Source organism: Pinus tabuliformis, chromosome 6 (assembly GCF_031772625.1).
Source record: "Pinus tabuliformis cultivar Carrire ecotype Pingquan chromosome 6, CPIR1, whole genome shotgun sequence".
Classification (NCBI taxonomy): Eukaryota; Viridiplantae; Streptophyta; class Pinopsida; order Pinales; family Pinaceae; genus Pinus; species Pinus tabuliformis.
This window is the reverse complement of record NC_142292.1, coordinates 1,311,056,619-1,311,069,694: the sequence shown is the minus strand read 5'-3', so window position 1 is coordinate 1,311,069,694 and position 13,076 is coordinate 1,311,056,619.

The following is a 13,076-nucleotide window of genomic DNA, read 5'->3' as shown; positions in this document are numbered from 1 at the left end:
CAACTCTCGGGCCTTTATATAACATAGCATATGTTCTCCACCGTCGTGGCCGCCGATGAGACCTGCCGATCCGATCATCGGCGATCACTGATTGGCGGTGTCATGCGCCTGCCTTTATAATGTCCCCTCTGCAATAGCGTCGATTACGATTAGCTGCTCAGATCTGGGCCATTGATTGGCCAGATTTAACAGTTATTGTGCCTCCACTGTTAAAGCCTCCGTTTGTGGATTTTTCATGGGTTTTTAAGCATTTTAGCCTCCTGATAGTGTATTTCCGCCCTTCCAAGGGCTCTCCTATTGTGTGGATTTTGATCATTGGATGATCTTTGGGCAAAAATTAAAGATTTCAAGCCCATTAATGGACTCATTGGCATGTTTTTAAGCAAATTTAGAGACTCTAAGAACCTATATGGATCCATTTGTGGGCCTTTTGCTAGCAAGGCTAACACTAACTCCTTCTAGGGATGAAACCCTCCCTGTGAGATTTCGAGGATCACAGATCAATGCCTTTCCTGAAAAAACAAATTCAAATCTTCCATCTAGTGTTCCATTTTGCATGGAGTCTATTTTGTAATGAAATAAAAACTGGAAAAACATATTAACAATGACAAGGCTTTAAAGCCTTAAATGAAATAAAGTTTCAAGAACCGCCCATTTATTGGGCTACCAAAAGTATCTCCTCCTTCTAGACTGTGCAGAATGCAAGTATTTTTCTACTAAACTTGAGCGATGATAAACGGACCTGTCCATAAGGAGTCAAGCTTACCATGATTACCTTTATTTTCCTTAAATGCATCCCATTTAAGCACCCAATCACCAACTCAGAAATTGTCCACTTTTGCCTTCCTGTCAAAGGTTTCTTTGATTTTCTTCTGATGACCTTTTGACTTCTCAACTAGCTACTCTCTGATTTGTTGTAGTTCTTCAACCAGGTTATTCATTCTTCTTACCATATCATTCTCTTCATCTTGTTTTCTTGCAAGAACTTGGCCACAGGGAGAATGAGCTAGATGGGGAAAATAGCATCAGTGCCATAAACCAGTTTGAATCGAGAATTCCCTAGGGACTTTTTGATGGTAACTCTGTCAGCCCATAGTGCAAACTTCAATTTGGAATCCCAGCTCTTTTTGTTGTCCTCTAACAGTTTTTTGATTACCCTTACCAGACTCTTGTTAGATGATTCTGCCAGGCCATTGCCTTGAGGATAATATGAGGTAGAATGCACCACTTGAAAGCCCATGGATTCAGTCATGTCCACCAATTCTTTCACCTTGAAAGCTACTACATTATCAATGACTCGTTTGGTTGGGCAACCAAATCTAGTGAAAATATTCTCATTCAAGAACTTTATGACAACTTGATGATTGGCATTCTTAGTGGGTATAGCCTCAATCCACTTGGTGAAATAATCAGTTGCTACTAAGATCCATTTGTGTTGGCCACTGGAATGTGGGTTGATATCACTTATAAAGTCCAAGCCCCACTACTGAAAGGGACCATTGACATGTATTGGTTTTAAGGGCAAAGATTTTAGCTGATGTCTTCTTGCAAACCTCTGACACTTGTCACAAGATTTTACAAAAGAAAACACATCAGAGAACAGAGTAGGCCAATAATATCCAGCCCTCAGGATTTTGTGAGTTGTGGTTTTCCAATAATGATGCCCTCCACAGATGTTAGAATGGAACTGGTGTATGACTTCCACAGATTGTTCTTTATCTAGACACCTCAAGAGGATTCCTGATGGGTCTTTCCAATAAAGCAGATTTTTATCAATATAGAATTTGGTTGATCTGAGTTTAATGGCATGAGCTTGACTTGAGCTAAGCCCTGGAGGGACTTCTAGCTTTTGCAAAAAATGAACTATGTTGTAATACCATTCACATGTGGCTAGATTTTCAGCCAAAGACTGATTCTTCTTTTGCTCTTTTGCTGCTCCCTCTGTCTGCTCATCATCTGAATTCAGACTCGTGGAATTTATATCTAACAAGCTACAATTTTCTTCAGCCATAAGTTTAGCCAAGCCCTGGCCTTTGACAAGCTTGGTGGGCTTCACCTCTATGTTAAAATATATGAATTTTGCAATCCATTTAGCTCTCTTCCCATCAATATCTGGCTGAGTTAAGACATATTTTACTGAAGCTGAAGGTACATATGCAACTACTTTGGAATGCAGAATATAAATTCTGAATGCCATTAAAGACTTTATGAGATCATAAGCTTGTTTTTCAATAACGTCATACCTTAGTTCAGCATCCCTTAAAGTTTGGATGAAAAAGGCCACGAGGTGCTCTATGCCTTCATCATTTTTTTGCAATAGAACTACTGCAAGTGTATCATAAGAGGCAAAAGAGAAGATACAAAACTCCTTAGTGTAATCTAGGCTGATTAGAGTGGGAGCTTCCATGATAGCTTGCTTGATGGCTTCAAAAGATCTTCTTGAAGCATCTTTCCATTTTATTTATGATCCTTTCTTCAGCATGGAAGTGATGTGCTTTACCAGCTTTGCAAAGTTTGGAATGAACCTCCTTACAAAGTTAATCTTACCCAAGAAGGATTGAATGTCCCTTTTTGACCTTGGGATGGACAATGTCTGAATGGCTTGAACCCTTGCTAGATCAATCTTCACACCTTCAGCAGAAACAATATGTCCCAGAAGTTTGCCTTCTTCTAGAGCAAACTGTGACTTCTTTGGGTTCACTGAAATTCCAAACTGTCTGCACTTTAGGAAGACCTTCTTCAAATGTTGTAAATGGTCTTTGTGGCTACTAGAGAAGACTATTATGTCATCAAGATAAATAAGGACAAACTTGTCCTTCTCTCCCACGAAGGCTATGTCCATGGCCCTCTGAAAAGTAGCCCCAGCATTTATCAATCCAAAAGGCATCTTGGAGTACATGAAAGTGCCCCAAGGAGTAGTGAAGGCAGTCTTTTCCTGATCTTCAGGATGTACAACAATCTAATTGTAACCTTAAAATCCATCTAAGAAAGACATGACTCTAGCCCCTTAAACTCTTTGCAGCAAGTGTTCCATCTTAGGCAGGGGATAGTTATCTTTTTTAGAGCACTTGTTCAGATTTCTAAAGTCGACACAAAGCCTGATTTCTCCATTTTTCTTTCTTCACAACACAATATTAGCTATCCACTTTGAATACCTTAGGGGGACTATGATTTTTGCATCCAACAGCTTCTTGATTTCCTTCTCAATCAAAGGCAATAAGAGAGGGTTGATAGGTCTTAATTTCTACTTAAAATGGGTGGTGTTCTTTTCCAGTGGGATCCTATGCTAAATGATGTTTGTATCATAGGTTTTGAGATCATTTTATTCTTAGGCAAAAATATCAGCGAATTGCTTCATGAGGGTTCAATACTCGGAATTCTGGGCAGAGGACAATTTAGTGGACAGATTTATGTATTTCAAATGGGCTGGGCTCCCTATATTATGTTTACAGACAGCAGACTCATTCTCTGTTTTGGTCAGCTTATATGGTACATCGTTTTGGTCGAACAACTTCTCTAGAGGCACTAATCCCTTTGGTATATGGTTACTAGGCAATTATATGATGCTTCCTCGATCGATCTCGTTTTTTAACTTGGGCTGGCGGCATTCCTCCTTGGTTTCATTTTCTTGATCGATGCACGTTTCAGCAAATTCCTCCATGACTTGTAAAAACCTGTTAATTTCCTGATCGACTTCAAAAACTCTCCAGTATTTGACATTGTCAGGCAAAGACGGCTTGTATTTTACCTGAACTTCATATGTCAATTTAGGAGGCAAGGGAGGAATAAACATGCTAGCAGAGACAGCAAGGGAGTTGGCAAGCTGGTTCTTCATTCTTGGAATATAAGAAATGTTCAAATCATTAAAATAATCCCTGACCCTCCATACTTCATCTCTGTATGCTTTCAGCCTTGGGTGCTTAGCTTGGAAAGTTTTATTGACCTGCTAAATGATGAGGTCTTCATCTCCAAACACTTTCAGGCCTGTGATACCCATTTCTTTAGCAGCGTTTAAGCCCAGAATCAAATCTTCGTACTCTGCTATGTTCTTTGTGACTTGAAAGGTTAATTTGAAAGATAAATGAATATATTCTTGTGCTAGGGACACAAGGACTACACTTGCCCCTATAGCTTCTTTAGAGCAAGCCCCATCAAAGAACATATCCCAAATCTATGGGCCTTCTTCTTCAACGATTTGGCAAACTGGTTTTTTAAGCTGCGTGGAGGCCAACTGGGATTCTTCAATATGTAGAATACATGCTCCAAAATGAGTGTCAACAGCATAGATGGGATGATTAGTAGGGTTCTTCTCATCGCTGATGATATAAGCCAAATGCGCCTCTCTATATAATCTCTTGCTCTCAACTCTGAAAACTGGGACAGTAGCATAGGACAGATCATTTTGTAATGATCCACCTAATCTCTTGATCCAACCTTCGGAAAGTAACATGCCAAATTTGGGTGGTACATCAGCTACCACAATAGCCATGATCATGCTTTTCATAGGCAGTTGAGACAAAGTGATGGCTAGGTCCTTGATTAATCCTAGACATTTCACCTTTCTAGAGTCAAAAGAAAATAGGTCATGATAAGGCTTAGTGATGTCAAGACCCAACTCATCCATGACAGCCTTGGGCATTAGATTATGGCTAGCTCCAGTGTCCAAAAGGCAGTTGTGAAGGAATTTTTCATGAATAGTCAGAGAGACATAGAATGATGGGGAGTTGTCTTCACAATTTTCAATCATTGGGCTGAGAATAATAGCTGGCTTGTCATCTTGCAGATTTACATAGTCAGTGGAGGCTTGGATGGCGTTAGGCTCAAGGGCCTCGAGGATGAATATTTTGAAGGACTCATTCTTCACTAGTTCAATCAGAGGCATAGGTATTCTTAGCTTCTGAATTTCTGATTGAAAACTGAAAGGAGAAGGAGACTTGTCAAGGCCTCTTACCTCATGAGCTGGAGCTTTGAGGATGATGGGATCAACTGCTGGTTGTTTTTGCTTATTTGCTTGTTGTACTGCAGGGACAGTAGCTCTTTGAATAGGATTTTCCTTGGCATTATTTATCTTTGACCTAAAATTATATCTTTGTTGATCTACAGTTTGTAGAATAGCTTCACCATCCCATTCTTGGCTGATCTGGTCATTGCATAATGACTTTTCATAGGTAGCTGAGGTCAAAAAGGAAGCATTGCCTTTGTCTTCCAGATAATGGATCTCATCATCTTCTTCAAACTGATCTTCTTCCATGACTACATTCTGAAAAGGAGCCTTCACCCTTTGGTCTTCATTTGCATCTTTGTTTCTTTGCAAAATCTGCAACTACTCATTTGTTCTTCTATATGGGTTTGGATTTGGATTTATTGGGGCAAAGGTATTAGGCATTCTTCCTTTCCCTGGGTGCTGCTCAACCTTCAATTTAGAGATTTCAAAGGCTAATGACTCAATCATTTTGGTCATTTTGTCTATATTAGGATCATAGTATGATGAAGACTCACCCCTCTGTCTTCTTCTATCAACATTTCCCTTGAGTTTCTCTGCAGCCATGATTTTTTATTCCACTTCCAAGGCTGCTTCCTACATGTCAACCAAAGTAGCACATCACCTCTCTCTCAATAGTAGGCAGAAGTCATAATCAAAAGCATTGGCATAGGTGAGTTTAGCAGAGGTAGTAGTGGGTTTTACTTCAGCTGGTATTTTGTTGTACATACAGTTAAACCTCTTATTAAAATCAGACATTAACTCACCATTTTCCCTCTTTAAGTTCCCAAACTCAGTGTGGTAGTAGAGGAGATCCTTCTTATTCCCCTAATGCTTTAAGAATTCATCATCTAAAGCTTCAATATCTGCTATAGATCTTGGGGTTAGTTCTCTGAACCATTTTCTAGCCTCTCCATCTAGGCTTTGGACAAAGAATCTCATTCACACATCATCTTCACTAATGTCCAGATTATCAGCATAGCTATAGAATGACTCAAGATGTTCTTCAGCAGTAACATCTTTAGTCCCAATGAACTTAGGCCTATATTTTTGATATTCTCCAGTAGGCATGGCATTCAAAAGAGTGGGCAGTATTAGAGGTCCATACCTAGCAATAATGATTCTTTCCATTTTAGTAGGTGCTTGTGGACCTGCCATAGCTGTGGTGGCTAAAAGAGTACTGGCAGTCTGAATGATAGAGGGCTGAGGAGTGACTGACAGGACTAAAGGAGTATGATGGATAGGAGGTGAGGTTTCCTTTGGGCTTAAAGCAAAAGTAGAACCTAACAAATAAGTATTTTTATGAATCTCTAAGAGTTTTTCTTCACTGCTAGTATTAGATGCTATACTCTCAACATGTATTTGTTCTATTACAAGCCTTTCTTGAAGAGATATAGAAGATTGTTTAGGTTTACCTAAACCTGATGCTCCTTTCTACAATAGCTTTCTCTCTTTGATGATTTTTTCAGGGTCAGGTATTGGGTCAGCTTGTAGCTTTTGAGGATTTCTTCGAGTATGCCTCACAAACTGAGCTAGAACTATGAAGTGGAGACGCCAAGAGGTTCGGCCTCCAGTAGAGTCGACAGATAGATGATTACAACCAAAAAAGTGCCCAAACTTTGTCTATCATCAAAGCTGGATCTATGTCGTTTCCCAGGGAAGCTGAGCTTCAGTTTCCTCTCCCTAGAAATGGCGCCAATTATGTTATCACTCCAAGAAACTCTCCTAGGTTGTAGCTCGGAGATTCCTGCTAACATATAATCTTCAATATTGTTCTCTAAACTATTGGAATAAATGATGGTTTGGATCAAGTTAGATAACCATTTCAACTTTGTTTTCACTCAAGTATGCATGAACACTCTCACCAATACAAGGATTTAGACCACTAATGCTCAATAAGTTATAAATTCGATGGATAGATGGAGAATACTGACTATACCAGCAGATTGCATATATAAACATACATCAATGGCTAGCTACAAGTAGCAAAAGAGAATACTGACTGTACTGGCAGATGCATATATGACCACATATGGATGGATAGTTACAGGCAGCAAAGAAGCTTGCAAATCTAATATATCAAAGCAAAGATAAGATGACAGTTATCTGGCCTTAGACACAAATAGAACATGAACAAATTGTTCAAGTGAAAGCATAGAACGGCAAAGAGAATGGACATTGAACATATAATGGCAAAAGAAGCTTATATTTCTAGAATGAAGATGAGAAGCTTGAATGAACAGAGGAGGAATAATCTCCAAAGGTTGAACCTCTATTACATCTTAGTTTCAGCTATTTAAGCCTGTTTACAATTCTCCTAAGCTCTAACAGGCTCAGAGTCTTAATTTGCCTGATATGCATTGTTAACTCATTTGATGCCCTCTAGGCAAGCATGGGATCGCAGTTTTCTGCTTCTGACAGCATAGTAACCGCTTTCAGATATTTTGGTAGCTTGTTACGTTGTCTGGGAGGTTCTCTTGTGCCGGAGATGCTCCATAACGTTTGTTGATGTGGTTGTGCTAGGCTATTTATGCGATGTGCTTCTTTTCGGCCTATATGTTGGTTTGGGGAGGAGTTGCGCGTGTTGTGGCCCTTTCAATGCTTTAACAATGCATGCTTCTGTTATAGCAGAACAGCATTGCCCTATGGTGGACCTCTATTGAAAACAATGTATATTTCTGTTATAAACAGAAAACACAGCCATCACTGAGAAATCCTGCCCTTCTCTATCCTTTTCGGACTTCAAAGGTCTTCAAAAATGGTTTATTCTTCTCTCAGGTCCGCCCTTGTCGCCCTGGCAATTCGCAAAAGCCTGCTCCTGTGTGTCTTCTTTGTATTTGGAACTCTACGAAAAACACGTAAAATCAGCTTTGGCGGACCTGAAACAGTATATATTTTAACTCTGAAACCCATCGGGTCCGGCCTTGTCGCTATCACAATTCGCATTTGGCACGTTCCCTTTGTATTTTGTTAAACTAACGAAAATACATAAAAACATTAAAATATGGCTTTCCCCGGACCTGAAATATTATATAATATCATTCCCGAACCCTTTTGGGTCTGGGCTTTATTGCTATCGGCGTTGTTATGTATTCCTTTGTATTTCATTTAAACAACAAAATATATTGAAAATGTATTGAAAATGGCCAACCTGCGGACTTGAAGTTTTATGCAATCTTATCTATATAACCGTCGGGTCCGGTTATCGGGTCGCACCCGTATATATGTAAATAGGCCCCACCCATGGTATATTGCCGATGCGACATAGCGATGCGATAAATTGCAATTGCTAATCGCTCAACTCCCGGGCCTTTATATAACATAACATATGTTCTCCACCGTCGCGGCTGCCAACACGACCCGCTGATCCGATCATTAGCGATCGATGATCGGCGGTGTCATGCGCCCGCCTTTAGACTGTCCCCTCTGCGATAGTGCCGATTACGATTAGTCGCTTAGATCTGGGCCATTGATCAGCCAAATCTAATGGCTATTGTGCCTCGATTGTTAAAGCCTCCATTTGTGGATTTTCCATGGGTTTTAAGCATTTTAGCCTCCCGGTAGTGTATTTCTGCCCTTCCAAGGGCTCTCCTCTTGCACGGATTTTGACCATTGGATGATCTTTGAGCAAAAATTAAAGATTTCAAGCCCATTAATGGACTCATTGGCATGTTTTTAAGCAAATTTGGAGACTCTAAGAGCCTATATGGATCCATTTGTGGGCCTTTTGCCAGCAAGGCTAACAGGACCAAGGAGACGTAGCCCAGGAGGGGTGAACTCCTTTATCATGTGCTTGTTGTAATTTGTTTTTGATGATGTTATGTACATGTTTATGATGTTGTTCAATTTTTGGTTTATGTTAAATTGCTCATAAAATTAACATAAAAACTCTTCATTTTACTTGCAAAAATTGATGAATCCTTAAAGACAATGAAAGCATTTTGTTTATAATCTGAGGAACATCTTAGCACTACAAACTAATATTCTAAATTATATCAATAACTTAGCTCGTTGCAGTATTTACAATGACAAACCTGCTCAAAATAAAAACATCATGACAACATGACCAGATAACAACCATACCACTCACTGGACCTTTATATCATAGCTCATTATGGTATTTACAATAACCACATATGCACATTTGCTAAACTAGAAAATAAAAGGATACGATGCATGCATCTGCAATAAGGGAATCTAGAGGCTCACACCTCCACCCTCAAATTAATACCAGGATTCACTTCCTTCATGGGAAGTCTAAAATCCACTACCACAATCAAACTGCATCCAATGTCTAGTGCTATAATCTTACGCCACTTGTCCTCTCAGTGAAGAGTTACCAGATCATCGTTCCATGGTGCACTCTCAATGTGCATTTGGTTCCATCTGGAAATTCTAATGACCAAAAAAAATGTATCCTTGGCCTTCCATTCTCTGCTACACAGTCCCTTGGGAAATCTGGTCACCCCTTCCGTGCAGTCACTCACCTTCCAATTTCCCTAGCATCCCCTATCTCGAGTGATCTATCCCTTGGCAAGGCTTCCTTGCATCGGAAAGTCAAACAACCAAGGCATATACCTGCCTCAAACCATCATACCAGTCATAACATGCTCATGGAAATCAATGGACACTATTGGCTACTAGTGTCCCACAATGGCCCTGCCCCTGAAGTGCTTTATGAGCATATTTTTGCATGTTCCAATTCCTTTTGTTGTTGCTACTAATTCTTGCAGTCAATTTCAACCACCTAACCAGGCATTTTTGTGCTTCCTATACCAAGAACATAACTTCCATTAGACTAAAATAAATTCAAATTATACCTCATTGGTAGCTCATCAATAAGGTACACTTGCAATCTTGTTTACTTTCTATCACAACAAGTCAAACTAGCATCTTTGACCAAATCACCATGTATAAGTATATCACATCAGGTTAGCTCAAAACACAACCATCACAGATCAAAATCATAAATCACATGTAACCATCATAAACTAGAATCATAATCACACGCATAGTAAAACTGAAATAAAATATTGATACTTATCCTTTAATCAATCCTTAGCTTCTACCTTTGTCTTTATTCTATATGCACTCTAAATCGGTTTCCACACCCGACAAAAACCTAGTGCCTTCTCCTCAACCATGTGCACATACACATAGTGTGCATCACACACGACATACAACGCTGTGCAATACATGCACCTATACCTCACATACAATGCATACACCTACACCTAGTGTACAATACAACACAATACATACACCTACATCCGGAGTACACCACAACAAAATACATACACCTACACCCAATGTACAACACAATACATATACATACACAGAGTACAATGCAATGAATACACATGTCATGATACCATGACTACACCATGCACATACATAATATCGCATGTACACATCACAGTATGTATGACATGCACATAATACCACATGTACACCAATACCGCATGTACAACATGTACGTGGTACCACCTATACACAGCACCACTTGCATAATGTGTACACAACATCACATGTACATGACACCACTTGTACAATGTGTACACAACGCCACATGTACATTGTACCATCTGTACAACGTGTACACAATGCTAGACGTATACAACACCACATGCACGACATGTACACGACACCACATGTACACAGTACCATATGCACAACATGTACACAACACCACCTGCACACGGCACCATATGTACAGCATGTACACAATACCACATGCTCATAGCACCACTTGTACAATCATGCACACAACACCATATGTACATAGCACCATATGTACAACATGCACGTAACGCCACATGTACATAGCACTACATATCTAACATGTACATAGCATCATCTGTGCCCAACACTGCATATGCAATATTCATACAACACTATATGTACCACCATGTACATAACATTGCATAACAACATGTACACACATTATATATACAGAACGCCACATGCACACAGCATCACAGATGCAAAATGTAAAACATATACAATATATGCACAATAGTAGTACCACACATCCAAAACCACATTGTCTCTACCAAGCAACCTTGCTTCCAGTGTCTCTCTTCCATCCATGTTTATCCTAGCATGTCACACATCACGTTGTTTTCATTTTGTTGATGTATCTCTCAGCATTAGCATGTCCATAACATAAACATAGACATAGTATAATCACATAATATCAATTCATATCCACATGATACTAACCTCAGAGATCTGTCAAGCTACTCTTCCCACTTGATTCCTCATGAACCAGGAATATCTTCATGTCATTCACCTGCATAAGCAATCATTCCTCCACAAGAAAAATTCTTGATGACCCTGTCAGACAGTGACATACATACATATATAACATTAGCACAAAACAGTCATGATCTCGTCAAAAAATGACATACCTACATACATACATGTATACATATATATACATCGACACAATCATGATCACAACATAATTACCAGATATCATAAGGTCAAGGTTAAGAGAACTTCCTTTATCCATGCAACACATGTACAACATCGAGAACAACAATTCCCAACGTAGCTAAGGCATCTAGCGCCTCAAATCTATTTACTTTACCTTCCCTGATTACTTTTCTCGGGATTGTCCTGCCATAGTCCATTTACACTAATGGACCCAACCAATCCAACTAGTTGTTATACACTTGCCTTCAGTTGCCCTTATACATGCACTAAGCTTCATCCAGGCCTTACATCACCTGTTGGGTTTCATTCAGCTCTCCCTGGGCTCCATTAACTTTCCTCTTTCCCAACCAATTCCCCAAACCCCAAACATAAAAGGCAAGACAAGAAACAAACAAGAAGAAAACCATGGAAAACCAACAACAATACGACACCACAACCAAAGTGGCATGGCCATGCATAAGACACAAACGAAACCACAATAAATAACAACAAATCACCAAAAGACCAAGACTAAAAACATACACCATGACTCAGTTCCCAATGCTTCCAAGGCAAATCTCAACCTGAGCCTTCTTTAAGATTCCATGGCAATTTATTTTCTATGCAATCCCTTGCATCATACTGCCATCAACACATAATTTTTAGTGATTAAATAAACATTGCAATACATTGGTTACCTTACCTTGTTGTGCCAAGCACGTTGCTTGCAACTAAACACATCCATGCCATCTCTCAAGGGACTCCAATTCCCTTGACAGACCCACCTGTAACTAGAGACTAGCTAATATACCTATCAAATACAAGTTCATGAATCTAACACATATCCACATAATGCCAGACAAGATTAAGGTTAAGAATACTTCCTATGTGCAAAATACTCATTCGTTTGGAATTAGGTTTTCCAAACATAGCCAAAAGAATTATTTCCCAATTCCTTTCTTTGATTGTTCCCTTGCTGCAATTAAGTGTCACTATGCATTGTCACATCACCCAACTGTTAGTTATATAAACATATCAACTATTACCTTGTCATGCTAAAACCAAGCATGTTTCCTCCACTATTTACACATGTCAAACACATGTTCCAAATATCAATACAATCATATCTATCAATTTGAAATCAATCTTTACGAAGACTAGAAATCATGTCATAATTCATAGTCAACTCATAATCATTAGACATAATACTACAATTGTCACCCATTACACTCAAGTACATGTCAGCTATCTCAACACATATGTGTTAGTACAATCATCTTAAAACAAGATCGTTCATTCAGGCAATCTTACAAACACATATGCATATCATGCAAGTAAATAAACATTCAGACAACAGATAGGTAGCATAATAGACACCAACACTCAAACACCAATTAAACAACATAATCAAATATTCAAGAAAAAAGTAGATGGCATAAGCAAGCTCATACCTTAATGTATTTTAGGGGAGCCTATCTTGTCTGCACAATCAATCCATATTAGCATGATATAACTTCACAACATATCAACTCAACCATAAATAAGACCATGACATCCATAACAGTAACTAACTAACATGTTCACATCATAAACTCATAAAAAAAATTCATTCATGCATAACAATCACATATGCACTGTCAGTCTAGATTAGTATGACATAATATCGCAATGTATTAAC